Raw genomic sequence first — 20,097 nt, forward strand, 5'->3', positions numbered from 1 at the left:
ATTCTGTATCACCAACATGTAATGCTTTCAGGACTGCAGGACAGCTGATGACATTTTCTAGTCAGGTTTACTAAGGCAAACAACAATAATATTATTAAACATTTCAGAACTTAAGATAAAAAAGTTGCAACTCAGTGCTCAGCAAAGCTAAGAAAAGCAACCTGACCACTCATGTTTGGTTGACACATTTGGTGTCCCTGCACAAATCCTATCACTGCAGAGCTGCCCTCTAGGAGCACAGCAGTGTTGGTGGTCTGCGGATGCTGCACTCCACTTTTCCTGCTGTGCTGTGCGCAAGGTGACACGTTTGTAGTAATTGCGATGGCACTATCTGGACTTCAAAGGGTCAGTTTCTCCCATATTGATATTCTTAATTTAAATTGAGTTTCCAGTTTACAGACAAATACACTGACTTGGGGGTTTGTCAACCTTTTATTGTAACTGTGTAAGCAACTTTGATGTCTCAGAAACCTTCATGTTATACGAGTATCTTCTACTCAGAGAATCAATATAGCTAACTATTCTTTAAGTATCTGTCCAGTACTTCAACAATGCTGTTACTCCATTTGCACCTGTACAGTGCATCTCTGTATTTCTAACATGTGGAAATGTCAAAAGCTCAAACTTTGCTTCAAAAGAAAGCTCAGCGCCCAACCAGTCAACTGGACTTTGTAATTTTAACAGTGGACGTAAGACATTGCTATAGTGTTCGTAAATCACTTATCTGCTTAGAGATGCAACTAAATATACAGGCAAAATTACAGAAAACTATCAGGGTATCAAAGATCCTTTGTTTCACATGATGTGCGGGACCCCACCTGAAGCTCTCGAGTCCTATGAGGTATTAAATTCTGAACCGGGATTTGACAGCAAAGGTTTGCTATAACATTCTGTAGTTTTATAGTGAGCAAGCAGTTTAACTAACCAATAAAAGTAATGCTACTTTTCAGAATCTCCCTTCCAAAACAACTAACTGGACTACTGATAAGAAAAAACATTCCCTTGAGACTCCCCACTACCACCACATGCACAAGCACAATTCTTACCATTATATCCTCTTCCTATTAATGCTAGCATTCATTCAACATTTTGACCTGAAGAGCAAAGCTAGGATACAAAGTACAAGACTTTCCAGCAATTTTCCTGTTAAAGCTTACTAAAATAGGAATCCAAAAGCATGATCACATAGAGAACCTGGTCACGTGATCACGTTCCTTACCAGAAACCCTCCAAGCTGTTTTTGGAAATCTGAAGTAAAATGTAGCTTCATTACAGGAGGTATTATAATTTATCCTGAACAGCTCATCTTGATGATTTCTACATTCTCACAATCAATTCTCTCTGATTAAACTGTTTATTTGCCAAGTTCCTGACAAACTTAAAAAAAAACCCCTGCATAAACTGGACGCAGAATCAGTTTCCTGCTTATACCAAACTCTAGATTTCCTAACCAAATTTTTCAGCCAGACTGCAAAGAAACCAAACCCCATGATTAACGTATCAAACACAAATACTCAGAATTCAAGAAAAATATGCTTTCAAAAACAGTATATTCCTAGTTCACAGAAATATTACAGCAAACTAGCTATACAGAATGAAATCATATGTATCTAGTTAGTTTCACTGCAAATAGGAAAGCGAGAAGTGATTCTTTTGTGTTCTTGAGGCAGGAATGCCTTCCTGGACTTTCCTGTGATCTTGGGTTTCAGCAGAGTAACTATTTGAAAATCTTAAGGCATTTGTTATTTTGTAATGTAAAGAGACTTCCTTCCTTTGTTTGCAGAACATGGAAACTGAACTGTCAACACCTGTAAAGTGAATGCCCATTTTCTTTTTTTTTACTCTAATTTGCTTGATGTAAAAAAAAAAAAAAAAAAAATTACACGACAAAATTATTTACTAGAGAAAATCACACTACTTTCCTGACTTTTAAGAGAAATTGGTATTCATAACTAGTTGAATCACATTCAATTCAAATAAACATTTGTCTTTAAAAAGAACACCTAGAAGTATTACGGACACAGAATAATACATTCTCTTTCTTTGTCCTATCATCTTTAACATTTTTATATAATCAGTTTCCTCTCATTTCGGTTATTCACACAGCAAAGCTTGCTTATAAATTCTACAGTATAAATAAGGGTCACAGCAGAAGCTGATACTGAACACGAAAGATAGTGCATAAGAAATGTAGTGCTGGAAAACAGAACATTCTGCAATGACCCAGTCTGGAACTGAACTTGAATTTTCATCAGGTTACAACTACACTCCTTTTCATCAGGAGCCTCGTAAAGTCACTTTTTCTAAGCATTGTTTTTTCATTTTGTTTTACATATATACGCACATGTTACACTACACAGAAAAGATGCCACATATTTCTTTCAAATTGTAGAATGTATTTTGGTTTGCAGTTGTTTTATTGTCCAACACTTGAAATTAATTCTGCAAAAGAACTGAAACAGAAAGGTCTCTCGAGTTGACAGCATGACTTTTTTATTATTAAAGCATATTGTAGCTGACTTCTTTTTTACAATAGAATATGTTGAAAAGTCAAAATTCCTTATTAATTTTCCATTTATATGTGCAGATGGCATATTTGTTACAACTTGCATTATGGAAGAAGCAGTTTACAGCTGGCTTAAACAAACTTGTAAGTATCTTTTGTTGAGAATAGAAAACTGTGGCTTGAAATTTAATCACCTTGTTGTACAAATATTTACAAAAAAAGAAAAATTCTTCTACACACCCCAGTGTTTGCCATCAATGTATTGTGTTTGCACTTCAAAAACATAAGGAAAGGCAAATCAGACATTCCTGAGAGACAGGGTGGGCATTTTGTCTCTGACATCAAAGAGCGGATGGACGACCAGAGGATGACTGCTCAGTTCCTCACATACTAGCAGCTGACTGTGATCAAGTGAATGCTCATGGTTGCACAAACAGCTCCTGGGTCAACAGATGTGGACAAAGCAGCTGCTGCCCGTAACTGTTCATTCCTATTTCCCTGAATTCCTATCAGGTACTAGCTCTATGCTCAGTACTATGAGTTTAACTGGTTATCTAATGAGATAACCCTTACCCTTATCTATTCACTGATCCAGCATTCAGAGGTCAAGAAAAAAAAGTGAAAATCAGCAAGGGAGCCTCGGCTGTAGCCGGTAACTCAAGGTGCCCAATCAACAGCCTTGCTCTCTGCCTCTCTTCAATCCTTATGTCTGCAGGAGATGCAATGTTACTTCATATCTCTTATCTGATTTGCTTATTTCGACTGAAGACAATTAGGAAAAAAGTGTTAGTTACCATGTCTTTGGAAAGTATGTAGCACACTACTGGAGTCAAGATCCTGAGTCCTCTGTTCCTTATGTTCCTTACTTCCAGAAGCTGGGCATTTGCCCAAACATCATTTCAAAAACAGAGTTTTAATACGCATGGTAAATCTATTTGTTGTGGTGGCACTGTTTAGTAGAGATAGAGCATATGCTAATAATATAACAAAATAAGATAGGTATTTTTTGTTAATATATTCTAGAGTATACCTTTTCCTCTATGAAAAGAATATTCAGATATATACTATCCTGTAGCAAGATCTTGCCTGCCATGGGCATACTGAGATACTCTCTAAGACTACACCTTGACCTGCTGTGATCTTTGTCACATAACTATACAGATCAGGGATCAAGACAGACTGTATGTATCACTGCTTCCTCCCACCTTGCACACTGGAATCTTCTTTGCACAAAAACAGGAGATGGAGTTAGGACACAGCAAGAGCACGAAGGGCTTCTAGAGCCCACCACTTAGATGTAGCTCAAAGGCAGATCCCAAGGGGAGTCTGAAGTATAATAAACCTCATAATTATTCTTACATTGTCGAAACAATTAAAATTTGCATTATCTGGTTTATTTATGTATTTGCAAAATATATTGTGATTGCCTATTTAAGTTCATGGAACAAAGCCAAGACATACCTGCAGTTACATTAACCAAATTCCTTTAAATCTACAGTACAGATGGCACTGAATAGGACAGCTCAGAAAACTAAAGATTACTTTAATTTTTATACTATTTTTATAATTTTTCACCAGTTCTTTTATCTTGAAACAAGAACTGTAACACAGATGTAGATCATTCCAAATAAGCAGCAAAGTGGCAGTCAAATTCCCCAACACCAATAGGACTTAATCCTAGTATAGTAGTTTTGTAGTATTACAAGCGTGTGTGTGTGCATGTGTGTGTGTCTGTGTGTGTACATGCACACACACAGACAGAGCTACAGTTATCCTGGTAGAGTATCTCAGTCAATAACTGTCATTGCCTTACCTTTACTGTAGTCAAGACTCAGCACTTTAGAAGTAAATGGATTCCAGTAAGTCAGAAAACTACAAGAATCATCTCTGAATTAAAGTCTACAAATCAAAATATTTTGTGCTGTTGCCTGGAATAAAACCTACGACTGGCTAGTTTACACACACTTACACACAAACACACACACACACTCCCCTCTTAAGTCAGTATTCATTTTAAAACTCCACTCTTTATCTTCAGTTAGTGTCTATGCCTAAAATTACGGTATCATTTCTGGAAGCTATGCTCTCTAGAACTGGCAGATGCTCCATGGAAAATTGCCATTAACGATTAACACATAATGAAGAATCAACCTGCTGGGGCACCTGGGATAAATTTAGTTTTTTCAATGCATTATTATTCCACTTGAATGAGATAATAGATCATAATTTTAGAGAAAGTGACATATGGAACATCTATGAGACTTTACAATAATCATTTAAAACCTTTATCACACACTCTTGGACGGGGGAGGGGAAAGACTTGACAGCAAGTTTTTGGTAGGCCATTTTTTTTTTAAACAGAAAATTGAAAGACTTTTATCTCAAAGCAACTTCAGCCATAAAGTCAGAATTCAGTTTCAGCACACTTATACACATGCCTGACATAACTATCAGATTTCAGTAACTACTCCAGTTCTTCAGTTTCAGTCCATTCTCACATTGTTAGTTTAAACGTTGATTGCAGAATCTATACCCAAATTTCCTTCCCAATCTTGTAATGCTAATGAGGGCACAAAGGCAGCTCTTGGGAACCCTGAACACAAGGCATCCACCAACTGAAGTTAGACAACTGAAAATAAAACGTTATGGATGGTGAAAGGGAACTGCCATTCCTGTCCTGGAGAGACCTACTTCATGGGGAACCTATATTTGACTCATTAACAATTTGTGAGGATTGTTTAACATTAGATACGAATTCTTCATTGATGCATACATGCACTGATCACATTTCAATGAGAACCATATATTAACAGCTAAACTCAGAACCTTGCCCAAGATCCTAAGGTAAACCAAAGGGAGAACCTGAAATGTAAGAACATAAAAAACATTCTCCAGGTCTGACCAGTGCTTCATCTAACCTGGTGCTTCACCTCCAGCAGAGGCAATAGGCAATGCTGCTTCAGGAGAATGTGCATGCTGGGACACTTCACACCGTCTCTGATGGTCCCCTGGCATCCATGCTTGTATTGGGGAGGTTAAAGGTTACATTCCCTGCATCCTTGCTGCCACGGGATGCAGTGACAACAGCTGGAAGGTGGGTCTCACCTGATAGATTAGAGCCCTCCTTCCCCTCCCTACACCCTGTAGGGCTTTCCACAGTGGAAGTGCATCTGCAATATCCCTATAAAGAATTTCTCATTGCCCAGCTGCTTCAGTTAAGCCACGCTTTCCTCCACAGGATGAACCTCTTCTGTTAGCGCCTGCAAAACAGGCACGCTCTGGGCAGATAATCATACACATAGCAATGAGCTGAGAAGCCCTTGCTCCTTGCCACACATCTTCAGGCACCTTAAAGATAAAACTCTGTTTTCAAAAGTGTATGTTAGTTTAGTTTCTCCTTTGAGTAAGCAGGCAATGTTATGTTCCTACTACGGTTCTCTGCTCTTATTAGCATAGCAATAGGCAAGATCTACCCATAAGTGTGTTTAAAAAAGTAAAGCAAGCTGACCCAAAGATCTCCATATTTTCACCTATGCTGACTCCTGACACAAACTCCTGTACAGTTTGTGTTTGCTGTTCTTTGTTCATTACCTGCTCTCGACACAGACAAGAATCACACATCCTTCAAGATTCTACTCAGATCAATGTTGCTGCTGTTGCTATTATCCTTCTTTTGAAGTTTGCACAATTGCTTAAGTATTTATTTTTTAAACAAGATTTCTCTTTCCAATGCAAGGACTTCCTCCTGCTGTAATCATATAATGCCTTATCACTGACAGGTCACATGTATTATTGCCTTGAATAATGTGCAGTGATCAGCACATAATTGTGTTCAGAGAGCCAGTTAGGTCTCCTGCAGGGGAAGGCTCACAGTATGCAAAGGCCCTGAGGCCAAACAGTCAGTGTTCACTGTGATAGCTTTGCTTTTAGCTGCTGTCTCAACCACTGTCCTATCTTAATTTTTGTTTCTATCAAAGACTCCTCCCTCCTGTCTGGTTTCCTGCCTGATCAATTCTGAATCCCAGTTCTTGCTCCTGCCTCCAGATATGGCAGCCCAAGTTCTTGCTCCCAAGCTATCCTTAAATGAACAGATAAAGCTGCTCAATAAATTTATGTAAGAAAAAAACAAACCTAAAAAAGAGCAGTATTTCAACTCTACCTTCATGATTACAACAGTCCTACTGCAAAATGGAGCATGTTTTAATATAATTCAAAGTTTAAATGCTGTAGTTACAATGGAATGAATGTTTCCATCATTCCTTTTCCACCATATTCATAACTAGTTATATGAAGTTCATCAGTTCCATTAGGGCACTAAACTTATTTCTGGAGCAGGAAATCTTCCAGTTTTACAGCTTTTTGGTTTACTTCTTGATAAAATAGTTATAAAACGTAAAAACAGGAGCACAGTCCCATTGTACTGTGGCAAATAAAATACCAAAGTAGAAAAGAACTTATTTCACAAACCGTTTGTTTCTACAGGCCCCCTGGAAAGCCACCCACGTCCAATAGAAGGCTGGAGGATGACTGAACAATAAGATGCTTTCCAATAAATTATGATTTAAAAAAATAATAAAAGGCTTTTAAAGGAAAATGTACTTTAAAGAAATTGCATTTATTCACCAGATTACTATTGTTAAAAACTTAACAGACAGCTCTGAGAAGAACTAGGGTATAAACTTCCCTTTTTTCATCTCAACTTTTTAGAAAAATTTATAAAAGAAAAAGCTTAGCCTCATCTAAAGAAGAATATGAAACCAAATGAGCTTCTCTCACAAAACAACGGGGAACAGCTTTTATATAAAGTCTCCAGAATTTGCTGGGAGTGAAAGAGGACATTGGATCCCATAAAATTCATGCCCCTGTCTATACTCATTGAGATAAAATATTCATCAAGATACAGCTGTGTCTATATTAACATATTAGTTTATAGTAGTAGTGAAGTTTTAAAACAACCTGCTTGATTGTTCTGACTTACCATGTGTTAGTTCAGGTTAGAGGGTGGTTTTCATGTACGCAAACTGTGCCATCTAAAGGGAACTAAATTCCAGTTCGGGGCTGGCAGAATGTGCTCCATACCCTACTAGGAGGCAAAGGATCCGGATCAGAGACTGGTTTGTCACAGCTCTGAGCCACACACATAATGGAGCTGTTGTGTCAAGGAAACACGGCGAAACCCCAGACTGCATTTCGTGTCGCAGAGAGTACCAACTGCTTCTATCTAATGATCTGATCCCGTGGAGCAGCACAGTTATGAAGGTATGGCCAATTCTGTAAAGAGCAGGGATACTCTAACCTATTGTATAGAGAAATATTGTTCCAGATAACAATGACAACAATTTTAAAGTGAAAATGCTGGAAAAGTATCAGCTGTTACTTTCTAAGGGCATAAGACTTTACATCCCACCTTACATAAATCTGCTCCTCATCCCTCCTCCTGCTTCAGAATGAAGGTCTGACAAGGGTTTTTATTTTTTTTACCCTGACATAAGGAAGTTGTGGCCATGCAATTATCTGTATAATGGTCCCAGGTCAAACTAGTCTGATCTACTGCAATCTATTCAGAGTTCATCTATTTTCAAATTTTTTACTTGTTTCTTAGAGTGCGCAACTGAGCTCTTCCAAACTTGGAGGTAATACAAAAAAGCTTTCAGACACACTGGGATAAAGACTTAAAAGGAAACTGTAAACCACACCTTTAATTCTTTAATTGCAAACCAGTATTTTTAGACTTCAGTGTTTATTTGTAAGAGGGACAACAGTCTATACAATAAAATATTGTAAAAAATAAACAGGGCACTGTAAAGCTTTGAAGGAAAAAAAACCTTTGCTAAAGAAATAAAGCTGTGAGACAAAGTATGAGCAGGCAATAAAAACAACATGAATATACTGCATGAGCAAGTAAAAACCGAACAGAGAGGGTCATGTGTCTGGCTCTCTATCCGTAATGTGTTCACCTTAAGGTGCAATTTCACATCTGTTGGGTATTTAGTTATGTTAGCTGAAAACTGGAAGACAGAAAAACAAATGAAGGGTATTAAAGACCTAATGGTCTCACAGCTTTAAAGCAGCAGAAGTAGTGATAAAATTTCTTTTCTCTTACTAAAATGTATGTTTAAATATGTATGACACTTCTTATCAGAAGGAGAATATGGAAGGAAAATACAAAAGTAACATTTCAATTTAAAGTCTAAAGGTATTTAATTTAAATCCTTAAATGTATTTGAACATACATAGTTTTAATGAAAGAGAATCTATCTCTAATCATACCTAATTTTTCTCAGTTCTAACATAAAAGATATGTCATGAATTGCTTGGAGATTTGCATGCAGGCCAGTGACACCCCAGTCTGAGGCATTCCTCCTTCAACTTCAACAAAGCAAAAATGACTGCTAGACACTTGCGCGTTCAGAAACTTTTTTTGAGTGAATAAATAATACCACTTAAACTAAAAGCAACTTTTCATACCAAAGAGCAAAAATGGAATCCCAGCCTATCAGCCACACATTTCCACATCGAACTGTGGGCTCCACAGTATTTTGTGAATACTACTGCATTTTAAAAACTCTAATGTCATATTCTGAACAGCAGTGTGATCCTTACTTACACTGTTGTGAATTAGTGTAGGCATGCGGTAGGTCATAAGTTGACACTTTGGAAAGATTATGCCAGAAAATTTGTCACAATGCCACTAAGAATCACCAGGACTGGCCATTTCCCATACAAAGGTAGGTTTTTATATAAATGGAGTCATTAACTTGTTTTGTTTTATCCAAAAGAACACTGAAGTAAAGAAAGAATATATTTTGGGTAAATATGCTATGGAGTGTTATATTTTTCCATCTTGAAACAACATTGTACTTTGAATTTTACCTACATTTGTTTATTTTTATGTAAAATTGCCTGTAAGTATCTGAAAATGTTTTGTTTGGAAATGAAAAATGTGGTTAACAACCAAAAAAAAAGATAAATCAGTAAAAGAGTAATTCAACTACCCTTTAAAGCAGCTAGTTTGGTCTACTCACAACAAACTAGCATGTATTCAGCAGGGAGGACAGGCTCAAGTTGTGACACGAACTGTAGGGAAAAATCTCACTTTGCACCTCAAAAAATTGATGAAGCTGATAGCTCCATAGCTCATGGTGATCAATCAAATAGGTTAATGGCATTAGTAACTTTGTCTCCCTTTCAAGGACAGTTTGTATTTAAGCAGCATGTTTCCTGTTTATGCTGTGTCTCCTTATCAATATATTCCATACTCCACAAAGTTCTTCATGCTAAATATGGTTGGTTGTTTCGAGGAGAGAACTAGTTTCTCCCCTGAGCACAGCTCCCTTGTCTCAAAACCCAGCAGCCAGGACAAGATAAATTAAACCTTCCTGTCTACTACACAACCATACCTTTTAAAAAACGATATATATACTGAATTTTAAGCAAACAGGTCTACCGCTTTATACATAGCACCAAAAGTTCTCAGGTACTGGGTATTTGAAAATGAACATGTATTTAGACATTTTTCACATGCAAATATCTTTTATACTTCGGATGGATGCTTGAGAGTTGATTTGTCCTTTAATATGTCCTATGGTAGCAAAATTCAATAAAGTAACAATCCAGGCACATTTTTCATTCCAGGAAATCTCTGCTGCGGATGCTCTTTCTTTCCTTTCCTGCCTAGTTCGATTGATTGCCCCTTCCATTGTAACTGGAAGCCACATATCTTTTGGTTTGATGCTGAAGCTTTGTTTCTGTATTTTCTTAATAGGCTCATGTCCTTTCCCATAACGATTTTGCAAATTCTACAACATCTAAGAAGTCTAAGAACAAACCGTAAGGATTAGACATTTTGTAGGTTTTCTGTTTGCTTATTAGGCACAAGGAGTCTGATCTAAATGAGTTCTGCATTCTCTATTTTCCTCCCTATAATCTCTCTTACTCGCATGTAATTCACATATGAAAAGAAAAAGCTGAACAATAGAAAAAATGTTAAATCATTGTTCTGCTTTAGTTTCTCAGTCCCTTGAGTGGTTCCCAACCCACAAGCACTTCTTTATTCCTTTCATTCCAATTACCGTTTAACCATCAAATGAAATAACTAGCAAAGGAAATAAGTTATGCAATATATAGCATTCCACTGGAAATATTAAGTAGCTTTTACAATAGGATATTTGACAATGCTGAGAAAGAGATAGAAGCAATTAATATCAAATTGTTACTTTTCTCCAAAGGAAAATATTTGTTTAATTCAACCATTCAAATGAAAAGAGAAATTTAATTACAACAGTGTTTTATAACTGCCTGTCCAGATTAACAAAAAGTACAGACATTTCTCTCTGGAGCCCTATTCAATACAAATGTGAAATGTAGATAAGTTAGTAGAAGAACATAGCACATGATGATAACCCTTTCATTATGCAAACGTGTAAGGAAACTCACTCCATAAAAATACTATCACACATGGCTATTAAGCTCTGATGAACACTGTTGAGATGATGAACACTATTGTTTTTAATTCAACAAAAAAATCTGAAGATAAGGAAATAAATATAATCATTTTTCCCATCTTTTATATTTAGGCTGCAAATTTAGTATAGGCTTGGTCTGCAATAGGCCATATCGTACTTTTCTAGACCCTGCTACCAGCTGTGAACTACAGTTGTGTCAAATGGAGTTTTCAGGAAGGCAAGGTAGGCAAATCAGCACTATTACCAAAAGTCCCCAATCCTGTTACAGCATTATTACACTAACAAGTAAGGTGGCAAGAACAATAGGCTCTTGTCTTAGTCTGCAATCAACATGAATCTGATGACAGCTCCACCAAACTCCGTTTCTATTACAAATTGCCCTTCCTGATCACACAGGGAGCATTTGTGTTAGCCTAACATTGGACAAAACCTGTCAAAGTTGGAAAGAATTACAAGCATTATTAACTGGCACTGTGTTTCTTCACTGTTGAGTAGGCCAAATTACATTCAACATTGAAGTGCTGAGGGCAGTTTGTGGTCTACTGACAATTTTAGTCTTCTGAGATGCCTCAGTTATATTCTGTTAGTCATGTTAACTAAATAACTGTTCACAGTCCTTCAAACATGATCTTATGCTTAAAGGAAACCATACTTCTGCTTTTGGCACAGTGTGACTCAAAGGGATGACTCTGTAGGATGGCATCTTGCCACGTGACAAGCAGTGTCATTGACAATGGACACTGTTCAGCAGCAAAAGAACTACAGAATCTTTTAAAACATCTTTTAAAATGAGAAACACTAACACTAAAGGTGTGACAATAGCCAGTCCTTCCCGTTTTACTTTTCATTTTGATTGTACTGCCATTTATTTGTATTTATGGAGAATAGCTGATTAATTCAGAGTGCGTGCTCATTGTAGGGCTGCATTTTCTCACATGCTGAATAGCAAAATAGAGATGGGGTAGAAAAACTACAAAGGGAGGAAATTCAAATACTTTGTACTGAGAGAACAAAGAATGAAAGTTCATTTAATTTAAGAAATGGGATTTCTATAGACAATTTAGAATCACCAAATACACAAAGGTCTCTTTCAGTGCGTGTACTGGAGTATTCTTCTCAGGGCTTGATAAATCCAACTCTTACTGTATTTGAAGATTTGATTGAAGCAGGCAGCTTATTGCCATTAAATAATATAATACAGGAAAAAAACAGTAACACATTAGATGAGCTAGTTCAGTTACAACTGCAGCTGCTTCCAGTAAATTCCGTCTTTTGAATAATAAAATTACTGGGCAATTAAAAGCAATTGCCACTTCTGTTTTCCTACTGATAAACATTATAAAAACCCTCAGAACCACTGATTTTTCCTGTTTATAGCAGAGCTCATCATCATCCAGCAAACTATTTTGCGTAGGTCACGCTGGATTTGCAATGTAAGCTTAAAAACAGAGCTGCAATAGGATCAGCTGATTTCTGGTTACTTCTAATGACCAAACAATTCATACTACTAAAGCATGTTATTATAAACACGCTACCTTATTGAGCAAGTTTGCAATACACTGCATAGCATATGTTTTTATTGCAATCTGTTGTCAAGTTATGGTGCCAGATTCAGTCCATGTTTGAATATGCTTAACCACAACTACTAAGCTGAATGGTGTGTTTCTGGGCAAAATTTTTCACTTCAAATATGATAGGTATTATTTTATAAACTTGAGATCTTACCTTGCCTGCATATACCATACTGTGTAGCCCTGGATCCCCATAAATACAGCATTGCCATTGCTAATGACAGGGCATAGGCTTTCCACGGACTTCATAAGGCCTCAGAACTGCGACTTGTCAGGCTTTGTATGAACTTGTCTTGGCCAGCCTGGAGCTTCCTTTTAGGTTGTTCAGCTGTACAGGAATTCTCCTAATGACCAGCTGGCTATGCCTAGTTCATTTTATTTTTGCTTCTCTTTGTTGGGTATGATCATATTTTTTATATAGATAGCAGTATGAAGTAGTTATTCTGTGTAGAATGAAATATTTGTTATTCTAACAAAATGAAGTGTAAATGAATAGAGGCATGGTATGACTGCAGACGCAGTCATGAAAGTGGAGGTGTGGGACCCAGTGTAAAGAATTACAGGCATGGGATGATAGGAGGCACAGGAAACTCAGGCAATTGGTGGTCAGTTAAAGAAATGCAGACCTGGGAACTAGGCAGCATTCTTTTTAAGGATAACAAAGAGATAAATAAACAGAAATCTAACAAATTCAGCTATAATGCAGTGTTGCAGATCAGTGAAGAAAAATGAAGGCAGAGAACCATTCTAGAAAACATATAAAAATAGCGGACGCTTAGGGAAGGAACCAAAGGGAAGGATCAAGGTGGTTTGGGGTGGGAAAACAGAAGAAGAAGGGGCTGGTCACCTGTGAACATGTTGCTGCTTAGTATACTTCTCTGGGCATGCCCTGCGCCTGATCACCGCAGTCTGTCCAGTCTTCTCACTAAACTCCACTTCTATCTATTTTCCTGGTAAGGGGACACTCTACTCTGTGTGTATGTGTGTGTCCAGAGGTCTAAGAGCCAGCAACACCAGACCATGGGTCAGAGGGCCCATGCATCTGGGGCACCAGTAACCAGAGAAAGCGAGGGTACCTATGTCAGTGTGTGATCACTGTGAATATCAAGCTGGGCTAACAGGGGAGCAGGCCAGGCATTGATGTGGCCACAAGTCTGGGCCAGATACTGGAGAGAAAAGAGCATCTGAATTGGCTACTGAGAAACCAGGAGGCAAGACCAAGCACTGGAAGAACCATAAGGTCTCGGGTTTGACCGAGAGCGCTGTTTTTTTGGAGTGTGAGTTGTGTGTGTGAGTGCGTTTCTGGGCGTTAGGCAACTGGAGACAAGAGAATCCAAGGGTCAGTTACTGAGCAGACTGGGTGTCTAAGGCCAAGTCATGCCTAGGTGCCACTGACCAAAACCCAGGGCCAGCTACTGCACAGACTCAGTGTCTAAGGCCAGCTACTGGAAGAATCCACATGGTATATATATTTACATACAACAGGTATATTCCCACTAATAGACCTTCATCCTGATCAGCCAGAGAGGACAACAGGATGAGGCTGCTGGTCCTGTGCTTATCAGGCATACATGCTCAGCCTTGCTACTGGGAGCTGCAGCTTGTATTGGTCTACCAGACCTGGTGACCCCTAACAGTATTCAGTAAATACTTTACTTTCGTTTCTTCTTTTTTTATTTGTTTTTCTAAACAATGCATTCTTCACTTAAGTAAATATATTTTACAGGGAAGTTCTGAAGTCCTATCCTCCTCTTCTATGTGTACATTACTTGCTGCTAGGCTGGTTCAAATTGTTTGCTGAAATGGAATAGTGCAACCTAGTCATAGGCCAGCTAGTAATTTTATGACTTACCTGCAGAGCAAACACATGGTAACAGTCATCAGCTACCATCAGCTCAGTCACAAGACCACTTCATCAGCCATAGGCTCCATCAGAGTGTATGTGATAGATTTTGTTACCTGCAATGGGGTGAAAGGTAACATAAAATTTATTAGTACTACATAAAAACAGAAAATGGATAAATGCTTCAGTGTGTGAGACATGGAAAAGATTTCCTTTTCCCCATGCATTCCAGACCGTGACACAGATACTTAAAGTTCTCAACAACATTTTCACCTTCTTGTTCTAAAGACTGTAATTTCTCTCCATAACCCCTCTCTTCTATCTTTAGAAATCCAGAAGGTGACACAAAATGCAGAGCTGTATTAGTGCAGCTAGATAGGTCTCTACCTACAAAGTGAATTTAGTCTAAGTTTATTGACCAATAGACTGATCAAGATAAATGCAGGGCAAAAGTGGTCTAAAAACTTTGAAGTGATAGTTAATTGAATGCAGTAAATCAAAATGAATAGCAATCCTTTGGGATACTGCTAGTGGATTAAGATTGGCAGCTGTTTATGGGAGGTGATCCCCTATGAAAATTTCAAAGGCCTTTACCCTCTGCTCTGGCTAATACACCATGTCAAACTTCTAAGTTCAGTATACGCAAGTATAAATGAACCAAAAATTCAGACCTTAAAACAACATAAGACATGGGATTTTTTCTAATAGGCTTAACAGTTAAAAATCTATAGAATACTCTAAGAAATCAGATATATAAAAAGAGTTGCCTCTTAGCAATGTTAAGAAGCAGATCCTTGTTCCGTACTCCAACACATCCTAGCAGGAACTGATGCCTTGAGTGTAGAGAATGTCACCCACCACACAAGCTGAAGCTGCTTCTCCACCATATCACAAGGCAGAGAGTCTGAAAACTTGTGCTCTGAGTGATCTCTAAGGTCACTTCTGTTTCACGTTTCTAACATCCTTAGGTAGCAAACTGTACACTTCAAGGTCAGCGCAGGAAATAAGGTATTTTTTTTAAATATAAAAGATACTCTGCATCTCCAGTCCCAGAGTTTAAGATTCAGATCAGAGACATAGCAGGACTAACATGGGCGCCTGACTGCTGTTAGAAAGTAAGCAGAACAGTGCTGGAGAGTGAAGTGGGTGCTTTAAAGAAGACCACAGACCACAGCAGTGGCTGAGTACCTAGTATTGCAAAGAAATGTGTGTGTCACATTGCTCATTTCATAGAAGCATCTCTTATTTCCATTTACAGCTAATTTGCTAAAACAGACCATGAAGTGTTGTAAAAGAGAAACCACGGAATGTTGCAGTCATTTTACAGAGCAACACTTAATTTTACTGTGTTGAGCTGAACAATGGAAGGAAACACAATCAAATACTTATTGTATTTAAAGCACTTCAAAAAGATCAGTTATCTTTCTGTGGATAAGAAGCTACTATTGATTTCAACAGTGCTACCAAAATTCCATTTTTAGCAATAAAATGCACTGCATTTTTATCAGAAAGGGTAATGCATTATACTGATGCAACCCAATACTTAACACTGTTCAAAGGTATGCAGCAAGTAGAGACTAGTGGCTTCTTTATGAAAGGGAAGTCTTTCCAACATTGATCTTTCTAATTGAATGGAGCTTAAAAACAAATTTCTTTTTCAGTATTCCCCCAGACAAAGAGACCTGATAGCAATACTGCATCTCTAATAGATGCAAGATAAAATCCGCTTACAACCTGTCTGCAATTCAACATATGGGCCAACTATATCGCAGTGTACAAGTGTGTTTTCAAAGACAAAGGAGGTCCCTTCCATAAATTCATATACAATGTTGACTATTTCCTAATGAAATTCACTGGAATCCGAAAGATCTCAAAAGAGAAAAAAGCCTTGCTGAATTCCTAACTGAACCATGCAAGACTTTCCATATGAGTAAAATTCTTTTCTTCCATGTTATATTCAATTGAAATGTGTGATCTTAAGCAAAGCCAGTCTTTTAAACCATTCTAAACCTCCTCCACTTGATAGGAACTTAAAGCAAGAGACAAAAAGTTATTTATGTTTTGAAAGATAGGGTTGGGTTTTTTTTCTCACTAAAGGGAGGCAAAAAAACCTGGGCCAAGAAAGAGGATCCGACACAACTACAGGACTGTGTACAGCCTTCCTCTAGTGTACACTGACAGCTGCCTGACTGCAGTCCTTTTCTTCAGTCAGAACGCAGCTACACTCCCAAATGGTTGTATGAATTTAATCAATCTACTTTGTGTTCATTAAAAGAAAAACAATGGGTGCAAAATTGGACTGTAGATTTTTATTAACTTCTACCACATGGAGGAAAAAAGCCCGATACTGAAACTGGTAATACTTAATTTGCTCTGTAGATTACAATGTCAGAAATAAGACTGCAGAGAAAATCTAAGATTTCAAAGATTATCTTGGAAATTTTGAAAAACCATTACCACAAGAGAAACGAATATCCATCTTGCATGGAATATTTTCTCTGGGGCAAGGGCAATTAAGAAGAACAGCTTTAAATATGCTATTTAAAACTTGCTATATTAAATTTAGACATGAGAGTAAATTTGAAGGTTGGCCACTTCTAAACTGTAGGCAAAATCTCATCTTCCCCAAAAGCTCCATTCAGATAGACAACTGTGTTTGCATCAACTCTTTCTGAAGGGAGAAGGTAGGTACAAGGGTTCCAAAATTTGTGCTGGAGGACAAAACACAATGAATGATGATAGGATTACATTTACTTTAGAAAGTCAGAGTGACTATACACTGTATCTGCTTTTTTTTTTTTTTTTTTTTTTTTTTTTTTTTTAAGGTTTGTGTGTTTTACCTTTTCTTATAGCCAAGATGAGCTGCAATTTGTTTGTTTCTTATAGGCACAGAAAATGAACTATTGAACCTTAAGTCATGCTTGGTATGTTGCATGCATTATTTCCCTGTCTACCTCCAAAGTCCCCTAGCTTCAGCATAATGCTCTTCTACATTTACCTGCTCTTCTCCTTTCATTTTTTATAAGATTTTTTAACATCAACTATAATATGTTGATCTGCTGTTCATGTGACCAAGTCAAATACCCTCTTATAAAAGCATAACCATACCGTGGAGGCAAGCTTCGTACCTCTCTCAGCAGCACAGTATCTTGGCAGCCATTCTCCTCGAGCTACAGAACACTTACACAGATGCTGAACATTTTTCCCAAGCTCTCCATGCTCTCTGAATCTTTCATCTTTGATAGTCAGCTGCCACAAGTTTCTATCTTTTTATTTGCTGTCTAACAGGTCTATATTATAGAGTTTGTAATTGTCCTGATACATGTTACGTTTTGACGGAGTGCCTCTAAATAACTCTGTTGTCAATAGCAAACACAGAAGCAAATACTTATGCAGTTGGTTTGATGTGAAAAATGAAAAATCAATGTAATATGCCCTTATTGTAGGCACCTGCAGATAATGGCCAATAGAATTGATTAACTCCTACACAATAGATAATAAAGCCAATTACAAAATGTATGGAACATCTCAGCACAGCTCCACATTTAAATGCAGCAGTGAAGACAATGCAAGAAGAAATTAAAATAAAAGCTGAAAAATGACTAACAGAGTCAAAAACATATCCCTGGTGCTATATACAATGGTATTATATATTCAGATTATCTTCTTATCAAGAATCCAAAAGGTTAATGCAGTTATGATCCATTTGTTATGAACTCCAAAAGTTCCTGCATCTAGATACAGGTTTATTATCCCCTCCCCATTAAGAGTAGATGTAAAAAGACACATGCAGTGCACATGTTTTATTTGCCCTAACGCCAAAAGAATAACTTATCCATTCCAGCATATCTGTTACAGAATTTTCAATTAAATAGCAATCTCCATATTCATGTAATTCTACTGAAATACAATAATTTTCTATTATTCTACTCCTAGATACTAATAATTTTCATAATTTTCTATTTAAATATTTTTATAACCTTCAAGCAATGAACCCAAAATAATACCTGAAACAAAACAAGAACGTAGTAAAATTAGGGAGAGGCGATCTTTCATATGACATCTTCTGCATTCCCTCTTCTTCTGGGGTTCAATTCATTTTGGTCAAAGTTCCCATATTAACTACACATACACAATGTATAATCATAATTGCTAGTTTAAAAGGAAGGAATGAAGGGGGAAAAACGAAGGAATGAATGAAGAAAAGAGGGAAGGAAACAAGGAAAAAAACTGTATCTTATTTTAATTGGGTCTTGCTGAAGAAATGCTATTCTGAAAGTACCTCTAAAAACTGGCTAATATTCAGTTATCTTTCTCTTCTCAACGACTGTATGATTTCCTGTTCCTATAAGCTCACTCCTTAAAAGCATAAAACAAACAGAATTTCATAAGAATAATACACTTTGCATAGGAAATGAAGTTGGCAACAGATGCTTCTCAGTAAGCTAGGAAACATTACAAAAAAGTACATATACATATATATATATATATATATATACATACACACACATATATATAGGTCACATGTGTTTGTAACCACGGTTATAGACACTTCTCCAAAGTTGTAAGAAACACAAATAAAGTTTAGAAAGAATATTTTTCACTTTGCAATTAACGAAGAACGTGACAGACAAGAATAAAGTCTGGAGCAGGATAAACCTTAACATAGTGAAAGTAGATGAAATATTTTTGTTTTTTTTCATTCTCACAGCGACTGCGTAAATCAGTGGTGCTCTGCGATCCTGAGCAAACACGGCATGCTCTCAACTCATTCATGCAGTAGTTCACTGAACAAAATGTCCTGTGGGCTTCTGAACTGGCAACGGCCATACCTGCCTTCTTTATGCTGTTTTATACCTGTGCACTCTTGGTCGCTCCCTCCAAGCTGCACCCCTTCTGCTGTGCGCTCAGGGCGCTCGTCACACCTGACCCTTAAGCCACACTCTTTATTCCAGCTATAACCAAGGGCAAGCATCAGACTAGCACTGCTGCTCAGCGCACATACTGGAGTCCTGATACTGAAGTCATGGCAAAGACAAAGACTGATGGCTCCAATTCATAACCACTTAATATCTTCTTTATTTCTACTTGATATCTTCTATCATACATCTATTATGCATTTTTTATTGTGCAAGTGTTTTAGCTGCATATTAAAGAGGGACTGGAAGCCAATCAATTTTGTATGGCCTTATTTTGAACCATTTGTATTTGATTTCTGCATTCTAAATGTTTCCTGCTTTGACCACTTTTGTTCTACAAGAGCCTTTTAAAGTGATATAGGTCAAACCAACAGGCGGAAGACCGGTAGTCCTGTGCGGACTGGACATTGGTAACCGGGCCATAAACTTTCTGTCCGGTCAGCTATCTTGTTCAGTCATCGTCTCGAGCAACCCATAACTGCACTGCTGAGACAGGTGTCTAGTCTTCAGGCCTCCTGAACATTGCTTTTGTAACTGGAAATCATTCCTAATAGAAATGTTTTATGATCAAGCACTAGCCCTACCACATGTCAGGGGAGCATAGCACGAGGACAACATAGTATAGCCCACGGGCATCAGCAAACAACCTTATCTAGAGGCTGAAACAGCGCCTTCTTGCTGAGGTCCAGTGCAGCCTCCCACTGGTCGATGCTGCCACTGCTCAGGACACGGTATGCTAATCTTAGTGCAACAGAAAAAAGCTGGGTAATTCTGGACAACCACTTTAAAACTT

At 37.6% G+C, this 20,097-nt stretch overlaps 1 long non-coding RNA gene across 3 annotated transcripts in view; it reads right to left on the reverse strand.

Annotated features, from left to right (window-relative positions):
- Positions 1-20,097, reverse strand: part of LOC135329557 (uncharacterized) — a 403,599-nt gene that overhangs the window by 264,126 nt on the left and 119,376 nt on the right. For all 3 annotated transcript variants that reach the window (XR_010391057.1, XR_010391055.1, XR_010391056.1), the window contains one exon: positions 14,395-14,501. This is a non-coding gene — a long non-coding RNA (uncharacterized LOC135329557). The remainder of the gene's footprint in view (positions 1-14,394; positions 14,502-20,097) is intronic.

Source organism: Dromaius novaehollandiae, chromosome 11 (genome assembly GCF_036370855.1).
Source record: "Dromaius novaehollandiae isolate bDroNov1 chromosome 11, bDroNov1.hap1, whole genome shotgun sequence".
NCBI classification, from domain to species: Eukaryota; Metazoa; Chordata; class Aves; order Casuariiformes; family Dromaiidae; genus Dromaius; species Dromaius novaehollandiae.